This window comes from Petaurus breviceps, unplaced genomic scaffold, assembly GCF_028583685.1.
Source record: "Petaurus breviceps papuanus isolate PSGF00001 unplaced genomic scaffold, PetGlider_PUasm1.0 126, whole genome shotgun sequence".
NCBI classification, from domain to species: Eukaryota; Metazoa; Chordata; class Mammalia; order Diprotodontia; family Petauridae; genus Petaurus; species Petaurus breviceps.
The window spans coordinates 29,026,885-29,039,996 of record NW_027185655.1 but is presented as its reverse complement, the minus strand read 5'-3'; the positions used below and the strand labels follow the sequence as shown (position 1 = coordinate 29,039,996).

At 38.1% G+C, this 13,112-nt stretch overlaps 1 long non-coding RNA gene across 1 annotated transcript in view; it reads right to left on the bottom strand.

The window, feature by feature from the left end:
• The window catches only part of LOC138166094 (uncharacterized), a 29,501-nt gene that overhangs the window by 8,922 nt on the left and 7,467 nt on the right, over nt 1–13,112 (bottom strand). Inside the window, exons 2-5 of the long non-coding RNA XR_011169529.1 lie at nt 10,769–10,953; nt 8,970–9,111; nt 5,189–5,342; nt 4,224–4,324 (exon numbers count right to left, since the gene is read on the bottom strand). This is a non-coding gene — a long non-coding RNA (uncharacterized lncRNA). The remainder of the gene's footprint in view (nt 1–4,223; nt 4,325–5,188; nt 5,343–8,969; nt 9,112–10,768; nt 10,954–13,112) is intronic.

The window sequence follows — 13,112 nt, the reverse complement described above, 5'->3', positions numbered from 1 at the left end:
GAGAGAGAGAGAGAGAGAGAGAGAGAGAAATCTAAGGTAATGATGCAGAATTGAATGTGGAGGAAAAGCTATTGTTGACACTTTTTGAAAAGAAGTTATTCAAACCATCTTGGGCTTTTGATTCTTTCCCCCACCACCTTAAAATAAGTTTTTTATCAATGCATTTTGCTTTGTTTTTGCCAGTTGTTCCTGAAAATTCTACACCCTTCTAACTTATCAAGACTAGAATTCTCCAGTGTCACTTCTAAGAACCTAGAGTTCCTTCCATCCTACAACCTACAGGCTAAGTTCTGATTATTTATTTTTGTTTCCCAAAATAACTGGATGCTTTTTTGCTCATTCAAAAAAATCTCCTTCAATGAGTATATCTCTTATTTTCTTCACCTATAGATTTTATTAAAATTAAATTGTTTATTTTTAAATTAACAACATTTTCTAGACCCTTTCTCCCAACAATGGTGGGAAACAAGTCCTTGTAATATCTATGCATAGTCAAACAAAAAAAATTCCCTCCTTGGCCAGGGCTTAGCACATAGTAGGTGCTTAATAAATGCTTGCTGACTGCTTGGCCGTTAAAAAAATATGACCTACAAATTTTTAAATCTCAGTATTATAAATCTTAATTACAGAAAAAATAAGAAAAGAATTTTTTGGTGATGACTAAGAAGAGAAGAGTAATGCCTTAATTAGTCCCTAATTTAGGGAAATGATTTTGAGAAAATTAAGATTAAAAAACGTAACTGCAATCTCGTGCACCCGCCTTCCTTCTACCTCTCCATGTTACTGAAAGAATTAAGCATACATATTCCCTTCAGGGTTGGTTACTATATCACCATTAAATGAGGTAAAGTTGATTTGTTTTTTCAATTATAATACTGAAGCTGAGGCAGCTAGATTCCTCAGTAGATAGGCACTGGGTCTGAAGTCAGCAAGACCTGAGTTCAAATTTAGCCACAAACACTTAGCTGTGTGATCCTAGGCAAGTCACTTAACCTCTGTTTGCCTTAATCCATGGGAAAAGGAAATGGTAAACCACTCTAGTATCTTTGCTATGAAAACCTCATGAACAGCATTGGCATGCTATGGCCCTCGGGGTCACAAAGAGTCACTGAAGAAGGGACAAATAATGAAGTCAGGCTTCAGCTGTGAATTTGTGAACCAGAAAACAAATCAAGAGTATTAAATAAGACCTTATATGTTAACTTGTAGAGTGATAGAGGCAGGACTTACAGTGTTATTGGTATAAGGAATTGCCAAATGAGGAAACCCCTTCAACCAAAGCAGGTTGTTGACCACTTTGCTACTATTTTGAGGCCATATCATTGCAAATAACTTAGAGTAGCTGGCCCAGGTGATGGAATCCTAATAAAGCTGCCCCCAGTCCCAATATTCTAACTTCATTATGGGCCCAGCCCCTCTGAACAGCAGGACCACTGTACCTACCTAGTCCTGTCCCCCCAATGTCCTAACTTCTTCATATAGGCCTCACTGCTCATTGTAACAACAGGTGTGTCCCTGAACTCTTAGTTCCCACAGAAACAGCAGGTGTGTCCATGTGATCAGAAAGCAGCTACTGCCTCTACCTGGTTTACTGCCCCTAGACACATTCCCACAGAAACAGGTGTGTTCTTGTACTCAGTCACAATCACCTCATCCATCTAGCCCAAGACAGGACCACAATACTTAACTATGTCTTAACCAGACAGGACCACAATAGCTAGCCAGTTGGAGGGCTGAATGACCAGAATGTTTAACCACTGAACCATAGATGAGATCCCTCCTCCATTACCTAATCCCTTAACAAACTCCTCCTGCCTTTTAGTATTAATGATATTCCTCTATTCTATCTAAATTTCTGTTATGTAATTGCATCAATATCTTATCAAAATCCATCTTGTTTTCTCTAAAGTTGCTGGTTCCTCTTAGAACTTAACCCGCTTCATGAGAGGCGTCAGTCTCAATAAATGCCTATACTTGGATTAGAGGTTGTCTGACTCTAAATTATTTAAGACAGTTCCACCACAACACATCATGAAACCCCAACAGTTTTGGGGTGGGCAAAGCCCCCACCCCAACAGTTTTTGGCATCACTGGGTTTAAATCACAACACAGGGAGAAGTCAGGTTTTCTCCCTAAAGTAAACCTTATGGGGCATAATCTAATGTCATACATTGTTTCAGAGTGCTACCAAGGGCACTTGCCCTAGGTCACTAGTGAATTATCCAAGGTCACATAGTCAATATGTGTCAGAGATAGGACTTGACCTCAGGTCTTCCAGGCTCCCAGGCTAGCTCTCTGTCCAGGATACCAAGTCACCTCAATTACTCATTCTCTCCTCTCCTTTGTTGACAGGGAAGCAGGAAGAGTAAGCAGAGGGTGGCTGATGGAAAGAGTGTTTACTTGATTTGCTAAGTGGACTAAATGATCCAGTCCTTCTGAACATCCTTAAGTGTGTTCATGGATGGAGGTCGGTGAGGTCACAAGCTTGAATGTCCTAGTTAGTCTTATTCCTCTAATATGGATCATTTCTGGGTTTGAATAAGGTTGTCATTGTTCAATACAAGTATGACTGAGCTACTTAGTATATGTATTCAAATGACATGACTATCAAGCCAGATTGGAACCTAACATCTAATGAATTCTGATTCTTGGAGTACCTATTTGTGGAAGGAAAAGGAAAGGATTACACTGAATTTGACTGATAAAGGCTAAAGGAAAACATTCTGCACATGGAAAAGTTGTAAGAGGCAACACAACAAGATTCATATCTTTATAATTGTCAATCTGAACATTAAGCTTTAAAGGCCTCCCAAGTACTGATAAGGGCAGCTAGGTGGCACAGTGGATAGAGTGCCAGGCCTGGAGACAGGAAGACCCGAGTTCAAATCTGTTCTCAGATACAGCCTGTGTGACCCTGGGCAAGTCTCTTAACCCTGTTTGCCTTAGATTCCTCATCTGTAAAATGAGCTGGAGAAGGAAATGGCAAACCACTCTGGTATCTTTGCCAAGAGAAACCCAAATGGGGTCATGAAGAGTCAGAAATGACCGAAACAACTGAACAACGACAAAATGCTGATCTATCCAAATGGCACAGGGCTCTCAAGATATTTCCAAAAGAAAAATCTAAAATGAAGCTCATGCGACAGCTCTGGTTACATGTGAGCCCTCCTACAGATTATGAGTCATGGTCCAGCAGAGAATCCCCTCCTTCAGCCCCTTTTTGTATGATAAGAGGCCAGTTCCTTTATTACTTTCAGCCTAACAGTCAGAGAAAGAACATGAGAAATCAGGAGTGCAGAATGTTCTACCTTTCAAGAAACAATGACCCATCATGGGAAAAATAAATCACTTGTAGACCACAAGCAAGTGACTTAATAGATTTTTGTTGTTTTAAAATAGAAAAATGGTTTTTAAAATGAAGAACTGGAGCTTCTTTAAATCACGAGACCTGGTTTATCTTTCTATTGCTGCTGTTGTTCAGTCCTTTTTTCAGTCATGTTCAGCTTTTCATGACCTCATTTGTTGTTGGCAAAGATGCTGGGATGGTTTGTCATTTCCTTCTCCAACTCATTTTACAGATGAGGAAACTGAGGCAAGCAGGGTGAAGTGACTTGCCCAGGGTTACACAACTAGTAAGTGTCTGAGGCCAGTTTTGAGCTCAGAGTCTTCCTGATGCAGCATTCCATCCACTCTACCACATAGCTAGCCATCTCCTTTCATACCATGATGTTAAAAGTTAATTGTGTTAGGGGCAGCCAGGTGGCTCAGCAAGTAAGAGCACCGGCTCCAGTGTTGGGATGACCTGGATCAAATCCGGGCTCAGATACTTAGCGCCACACCCAGAAATAACTCACCGTGTAACCTTGAGCAAGTTACTTAATCCCTATTGCTTTAAAAAAAAAAGTTAATTGTGTCACAATTAATATGAGCATAATGGCTCACCCAGAAATAGAAAAGTTCTTTTTCATGATATAGAAGATTTTAAAGATATTAGCACTGAAGACTTTTTAAAGCTATGCTACATTGTGTAACTATGTATAGGGATAAGTCGAAGGAACATGTAATCAATAATTTGTTGGATGAAATTTCTTCAAGGGCCTAATATGGCACATGTCCTAGTTCCTAGAAGTTCCTAAATTGCCTTGCGTTTTGAGAAGTTTCTTTATCCAACTTTAAATTTAAAAAATAGTTTTTTTAAAGTAAAAACTGACATCTCTGCTTACCTGGTAGAGGTTGTTTCTCAAGTTAATGATGTCACCAGAAACCAAACTTCTAGACAGTTCTATACCAATTCATCATGAAAGTGAATGACTGCTTGTATAAGCTAAAATATAAAGAGAGTGACAATTATCAGTTAGTGGGGGAAAATCAGTTAATGAATGAATAGGTTCATATTTAATGGTCTGTAAGCATCAATCAGATTTTCTAAGATGCCTTTTGTCCCTGGTGGCCTTTTTTGAGTGTTCAGTTTATGTTGATGTAGCTACCATTCAATGATAATGACCCAAACAATGTTGTGAGCTAAGAGGTTGGGGGAGGAAGAAAAGAGTAGACAGATAAACGTGTTGGGCTTTGTGTTTACTAGGTCCTCAGTGATGCCAAATATTAATTTTCATAGAGGAGAAATGTTAAAGTGCAGGATTTATTAAATTAACTTCTGATTGATAATGTGAAGGCATGCTTCCTTACTTAGGTATAGACAATCACCTAACCCAAGGATCTTTGTTGACTATAATTTGGTGAAGCCTAGGGATTCCCCAGAATCTTGTTTTGAAAATGCACAAAATAAAACATGTAAGCTTATTAAAGAAATGTATTATATTGAAATGTAGTTACCAAAATGCTATATATGAGTTCATGGTTAAGAATAGTTAAGTCGTCCAGATGAAAAAACCCTGCTTTAAGTAGACATCTGCTCCTTACAAATAATAGGAGAGAACTCACACAGGGCAAGCACTCATATGGTGGTCAGAAGAAGCAATATAAGGACACTCTCAAGGTCTCTCTGAAGAACTTTGGAGTTGATTGTGTGACATACTGGCACAGGACTGCTCAACATGGCGTGTCCACACAAGAGAAGGTGCTATCTCTGTGAGCAAAGCAGAGCTGAGACAGCTCAAAAGAAATATGAGATGTTCAAATTTAGAGAGTCCTCCCCAAATGTTCTCATGGACTATTTGTACCAGACCTGTGGTAGAGCATTCCGAGCTTGTATTGTTCTGATCAGCCACAGTCGGACACACTGAAACTTGACTCTGGCATCTTGATGTCATTTGGGTCATCTTCAAGAACGAAGGACAACAACCCACCAAGAAAGTAGTTTAAAGATCTGCTCTCTGCATCTGAAATACCACATAAAAGAAGTTACTATAGCTAAGAAGCCAAGAGATCCGTCCAATTTAACTCTGAATTGAGAGCCATTTTATTCAGACATGTTTCTTACTCCTTGAAAATAAATTATATTTGGGATTGAACATTGCCAAGGAGAAGCCTGCTGTATTGCGTGAGAAGTATTTTTACAAAAATAATTTCAGAGCTGAGCTAGGTTCCAATGAGGTACTGTGCTGTAAGATTTCTGTTAAGACTTGAAATTTGAGGAAGGCATCATGCACATGGGCCATTAAAAATGTCACACTCTCCAAAGCTTCTTAAAGAATTTCCATGTCTATTTCAGAGAAGTGATTTTCCATCCTTATGGGGATTTATCCATGGTCGAGTTTTGATTTCTTTTTGTTCCCCTTTTTATTCATGTGATGATTCATGGCCACAGGATTAAGATGGTTAATTAGCTAAAGATGAAAAAAATCCTAAGGAAAATAAGCCTTAGTGTTAGGAGGAAAAGATGTCTGTTGTGTCTGTTACTACAAATCATTCTCTTTGACTAGCCCTCAGCTCTCTAACCCAATGACAATGATGATGATGGTGATGAGGAGGAGGAGGGGAAAGAGGAAAATAATAATTATTATCACTCTTTTTCTCTTCCAAAAGATATTGTCATATACACACTGGGATCTAATTCATTGGGACGTTTAGATGATGTTGTTCTAAATAGTCATTCAAATCCCTTTAGACTGGTTGTGTAGGTAAGGACAATCATTTACCATCTGTTTTCTTAGGATTCTCTCTACATGCTTAAACATGCCTTATTGCCTTTATTCCCCTGCTCCTATAGCACACACAACTCTCTACTTCTCCAGAAGCTATTTCTTTTTCTTTTTAAAATGTGTCTTTATTCAATGGTATAATGAAAAATAGAGGTATATGCTAAATATTGATGGCAAAGAAATAATTATTTAATTCTAAAATTCTTTCCAATTCTCATAATTGTTAAAAAAAGGTTGTTTTTTTTTTCTAATCTCATAGAAATCTGTTTGTAGACAAGATCTCAGGCTCTCATTTTTTTCATTCAGGATTATTTCATGCAGACCATTTCAAATTTTTAGTGGTCACTTTTAGTTAATAAAGATTCTGATCTGATTAGCTTTGTGGTTCTTCTGAAAAGTTCGCTAGAAAGAACATTGTCTTCCTTTATTGTTTTCAATAAAGTTCGCTAGAAAGAACATTGTCTTCCTTTATTGTTTTCTTTTTGAATTACACATTATTTTGCACTAAATATATTTTCTGGTATACAGTTATTGTGGCATTAGACATAAAGGTTGTATGAATTCTCTTGGACTTATAATAATAAGGTCAGTGGTTACACCACATCCTTGGTTGCACTGTGAGGAATGAGAACATCAATCTCGGATTGCCTGAATACCCAGGGTTATTATTTGCTTTAAAGATCTGCTTCAGTTTTCACACCAAAGTTAAGGAAAAAAAACCATCTCAGTGATGAAACTGATATCAGTAGATTTTAGTCAAAGAACTGGACTTGTGACAGTTCATTACAGGTCTCTGAACCTGTTAGAAGACCATGATGCAGGAACTCTCTGGATCATTTCCAAAGAGAGCTTGTGGGGATTGGACAGGTATGATGGGGACAAAGTTCAGAACTACAGTAACAGCAGAAATGGAAAGCTCTGTGCATAGGAATCATTGACAGATATTATATCAACATGATGTGTACCAAACACTCTAGTTAGATAAAATCAAGGGAAACACTTAAATATGAAAAAAAAAAACTACACATCAGACTTCATATGGTTAAGGTAATATAGAAGAAAACAGTGACTGTAACAGAATAGAATTACTTGTTAAGTCAACAAGTATTACCATCATCATCATTGTTACTGGGTTAGAGAGCTGAGGGCTAATCAAAGAGAATGATTTGTAGTAACAGAGACAATAGACATCTTTTCCTGCTAACACAGCTCACTTTCCTTGGGCTTTTTTCATCTTTTGCTAATTAAGACTGTGCCAAGCTCTATTCTAAGCTCTGGGAATGGAAAGAAAGGCCAAAGACAGTTCTTGCTCATAATCTGATGGGAAGATGATATTTAAATAGCTGTGTACAAACAAGATATTTACAGCATAAACAGAAGATAATCACAGAGAGAAGGCACTAATATTAAGTGGGACTGGGAAAAACTTTTTGTAGAAAATGGCATTAAAAAAAAAGAAAATGTCATTTTTTGCTAGAACTTGAAGGAAGCCAGGGAATCCATGAGGCAGAGATGAGAAGAGAGAATTCTAGGCATGAGGCACAGGCAGTGAGAATGGATGGAGTCAGAAGAGAGAATATTTTGTGTGATGAACAGGATAATGTCAGAGGATTGTAGAGTACATGAAAAAAAAGTAAGGTAGAAGAAGAGTGAAAAAGAAGTCTTTTGTGTATGTAGGGAGGTGGGGTTATAAGGAGCTTTAAACACTGAATTTTGTATTTGGTCTTGGAGGTAATAGGGAGTCGCTGAAGTTTAGTGAAGGAGACTAGAGAGTGACATGGTCAGACCAGTGGCTTTAGGAAGATCAATTAGATAATTTTTCCATAGCCTTTTGAATAGTGTTTTAGTGCAAACTCTGACTGCCTAAGGACAATAGTTTGTGGCTAGACTAACAAATGTTTTTATAGGCAAGGGTTAAAAAGAAACCAATGAGGACAAAATGGAGTTGAAGATATTGCGAACAATAGTTAAAAGAGAGGAATGTGGGTGACCTGAGGATGGAAAGCTCGAGAGAAGGAAACTCTACCTCTGACCCCAGGGATCTGCTCAGGGGCTGAGCTAAGCAGAACAGGCACCAGAGGATAGGGTGTTTGAAGGCTCGTCTCCAAGGACCATTTAAAAATTAAAAAAAAATCTGAGGAGCCCAGATATTCCTTCACCCTTGGGATACAATGGGTGACCTCCTTCCTGGGACTTGCTAGGAAGCAGTGTCAGGGCTGGTGACAACAATCAATGTAACACAAGGCATGGCCTCACCAAGGACTGGAGCTCTGTATGACCCAGCTTGGTTCTTCTTCCCAGCAGGCTGCACTATCTCAGACACTTCTGCATAGGAATGATGAAGACAGCAGTCCCGGCTAGGGAAGAGGGAGGTGACTGATTGGACAGAGCCCCCTGGGCTTCTTTATATCTAGATAATCAGGTGGTACAGTGGCTAGAGCATTAAACATGGAGTCGAGGAAGACCTGAGTTTAAATTCTGCCTGTTAACCTGAGTAGTTTGGTTAAAAGAGACAAACAAACTAGAAATATAGTTATTTCATACCTCAGATACTTACTAGTTGTGTGGTCCTGGGCAAGTCACTTAACTTCTCAGACTGTTTCCTCATCTATAAAATGTGGGGAATAAAACCTCCCAGGGTTGTTGTGAGGATAAAATATTTGTAAAGTGCTTAGCTAACCTTAAAGCACTATTTAACGTTGGCTATTATTATTAGTTGTTATCTAGATGTCCCAGAATCTCCCCCCCCCCAACTCCCTCCTCAGCAGTCACTTGACAACATGGTGAGATCCTTGCCATCTCCAGACCCACTCCTTCCCTTTCTCTCCTCCCCCAACTTCTTGCCCTCTATAGAGTCCCACTTACTTGTCCCCATTGTCATCCCACACCACAGTAAGAAGGTGCTGGATGGCTAGCAACGTCTTCACATCTCCAGTCACTGCATAGTCACAGAGAACACTGGCGTGCCTTTTAGCAAGCTGCATGGCTTTCTCGAGGAATAGGTCACCTGCAAGGTAATCATCCGTCTTCTTCAAAGAGCTGATAGTAACAGTCATAATACAGTATATCGTACCTATTTATCACAGGCAATTATACCTCCTGACCAATGATCAACATGCAAAAATCAATCATCCCACTTTCTCTCTAAGATATGCGTTGTTTAATTTGAAAAGATTTGGGAGCTTACATTAGAAGAAGCATGGGAGCCAATAGTTAATCCTTCCAAGAAATAAGACAGTCTGAGAATTCAATCTAGTGTTTATTAAAGAGAGAAAAAAAAAATACTTGAGGGGAGAACCAGAGAGCTCTGCCTACTTAAAGGGGAAATGAGCAATCTACCATTTTGATCTTAATTCTTCCACTTTTGATAAGGGCTCTCAGCCTAAAAACCCAAGCCATATTGGATTCTGAGATGAATAATCAATCTCTTAGTGAAGTCAAAATTTCATTGGCTTCTGCCAGCAGCTATTCCCTAAGGCAGATTTGTTATAAATTAAAGATCAAGGTTACTACTCTTTGGAAAAAAAAATGGGCTTTCCAGTCTCTGTAGTTCTCCTCCCTCAGAGATTGTAGGAAAGAAAGGGATAACTTATCAAAGCCACATAATGATCTGCCTTTGGAAGACAGTTTCTATGAACCTTGTTTTTACGGCTTACTTCCCTTTGGCAAATAGCCTAGAAATATCATAGATACCTGAGCAGTTTCAATATTTTTCGTAGAGGGCAGAAATAATCATATAAATAATTCATCTAGAAAATGGTATAGGGGAAAGCCAGCAGAAAGCGCCAGGGCCCACCTCAAGTGCAGCCCTTTAATTAAAGGATTTGTTCTTCATAAAACTCAGTTCAAAGGCCACAACCAAGGACCTAGAAGGCCACACGTGGCCTCGAGGCGGCAGCTTCCTCACCCTGGTTTAGCTTGTCTTGTTTCAGACAAACCTTTCCACCTGAGCCTGGTTGGAAATTCTGAGGAAGTCTGACCTGAAGAGAACTTGGGGAGGGTGGGGGGTGAAAGGAGGAGTGTAGAAATAAGGTGGCAATCTACAAGTTTCTGAATAACTCTTATGTGGTGGAGGGGTTAGACTTGTTCTTCTTGGGCCCAGAAAGCAGACCTTGGAGTGACATATAGAAGCTGCAAACAGGCAGAAGTTTGACGTCATAATCAGAGTCGGCCAAGGTGCACTGGGGCTGCTTTGGGTGAGTTTCCCATCCCTTGAGTTCTTTCTTCAGAGTCTGGGTTACTAGTTTTTGAGATGTTGGATTTTCTAGGCTAGAATAAAAATGACCTCTGAGATGCCTTCCTACTTCCAGATTTTGTTTATAAGACACTTCAGTGGGCTACTAAGAAAAGTTAGAGGGAATCTTCTCCGAAATTTTTAAAAATCAGGATAGATACATAATCTTCTGGTATATATTATCTGGGACAGCTGTATTTGTAAAAAAAAAAAAATGCTGCTGATGGTACTGGTGGAAAAGAAAAAAAGACCTGATGTGCATGTTCTGTATTGAGTCCCTAGATAAAATTCTACAAGGTATGTGTTAGGTATTAATATGTCAGATTCATGTTAACATAAAAAAAACCCAATAGACACTTTTAATCAGCTTCATGAAATACCTTGCTATCTAGAACCCCCAGTAAAGATGAATCATTTACTTATCACTCACCCTGTAGCCTCTAATCTTGCTCCTCCACTCCTAGTGTGTACGACAAGGCAACATCTTCCCTGGTGACTGTGGACTTATCTTCTTGCTTTGTCGTTTGTAATATTTTCCCGGAAAGTTGTACAGAGTCCCTGTTATCTCTCCTGACACAGCCTTCATGGCCTTGCTCAGATGAGGAGTCTAGAGTTCTTAAAAATAATGAATAAAGATCAGCTGTTTCTCAGTCTAATCAACTCCCCCCATCATAATATTTAAGGAGGGCCCACTGAAGGAGGACATTACTGAAAATGGAGAAAAAAGAAGCTATTTTCAGACGTTTTAAAAATGCTTATGAAAAAAAGTAACATATTGTTAACTTTCAAAATTTCTCTTAACATCTAAAATTAAGCCATTGTGCTTTTTTTTAGAGGTTAAATGCTTCTACTAATTGCAAATTAACTTTTTTAACTTAAAAAAATGTATATGTAAAGAAGTTTATGGGTATCCTTTTTTTGTTCTTTCTATATTTATTCGTGTTTGTTGATGACTAAGTTCATGATAAAAAAAACTTAGAAAAAATTAAATTTAAAAAAGCCCAATTGTTTTTATTTATCAATTATTGTGTATTATGAGAATTAGGGTCTGCTTGAATGTTCAAGGCAACTAGGTTTCTTCAAGGAAAAGTTGGATGACGACTTGTCAAGGAAATTAGATAGGAGATTCCTATTGTTCAGAGGGGGTGGCTAGGCGGCACAATAAATAAAGCACTGGGCCTGGAATAAGGAAGACCGGAGTTCAAATCCAGTCTCAGACACTTACTAGCTGTGTGACCCTGGGCAAGTCACTTAACCCTGTTTGCCTCACTTTCCTTATCAGCAACATGAGCTGGAGAAGGAAATGGAAAACCACTCCAGTATCTTTGCCAAGAAAACCCCAAATGGGGTCATGAAGTCAGACATGACTGGATAACAATAACATAGTTCAGCAATTCACAGAGTGTGGCCCATGGACCCCTGGGGTCCATGTAGGGGATCTGTAAGTGCAAAAGTATTTTGATAATAATACTAAATATTATTTGCCTATTAAAGCACTCATTTTCCAAGGTTGGATTTTGGATATATTTCAAGACAAGGTATTGCAGCAGATTCACTGCAGAAAGATGTGAGACCATTTTTCTTCTATTAAGCCAGATATAAGAGAAATTTGAAAGAATGTACAAAACAATGACATTCTTCTCAGTAAAAAAAATTTTTTTGTTCTGGAAAATATATTTTTTTCATAAAAATTTAAATGAACTAATAAATATTTTTCAATCAATCAGTTTTTGACAATTTGACATCCTACTTTCCCCCTTATTCTTACATTTCAATTCCCTAACTTTTAATTCCTAATTTTGACAATTTGACTCTTTAATGTTGATTTCCTAATTCTAAATCTCTAATTTTTACAATGTGACTTTTAAATATTGACTCCCTAATTTGAAAATCTGACTAGTTTTGACTCCTAAATTTTGACAATTTGACTTTATAATTTTTAAACAACTTGAATCTTTAATTTTGACTACCTATTTTTTTTTTCCAATTTTACATTCTAACATTAACTTTCTAATCTGGCAATTTTACTCCCTAATTTTAGTTCCCTAATTTTGATGCCCTAGTTTTTACTGTATTATTTTTTAATTTTGACTCCCTAATTTTGATTTTTTTTTATTTTGAAAATTTGGCCAATGAACTGCAGTCCCCTGTAAAGAGAACAGAACCTACATTGGGCAAGTGTTGCCTTGTGGACTCAGCTGTAGAATACAAGGGCAGAGGAAGGATATAGGTGCTGGTGGTGGTGGTTGGTCTTTGTTTCTACAAAATGGTACATTGAGGTCCCCAACTATTATAATTTTTTTCCAATATGTCTGCATATATTATTGATATTATTTCATTGTCTTTCAACATAATGCATTTTCCCTGTTTATCATCTTTAAATATGTCTAGCTTTAATCTTGGCTTCTCTCAGGTCATAACTTCTTCTCTTACCTTTCTAAATTCACTTGAAGCATAATACCTTTTGCTCAGTTCCCTTCTTTTTACTCTCTGAATTCTTATGTTTCAAGTATACCTTGTAATTGCCAAACTATTGGATTCTTCTTTATAGTATTCTTCTACATACCCCCATTTTATGGGTGAGTTAATATTATTAACATTAACTGTTTTAATTACTAATTGTATATGCTTTCCTCCTTCACATGTTCTTCTACCATTAAAAATCTTAGCACCGGGGCAGCTAGGTGGCACAGTGAATAGAGCACCGGCCATGGAGTCAGAAGGACCTGAGTTCAAATGTGGCCTCAGACACTTAACACACACACACACACACA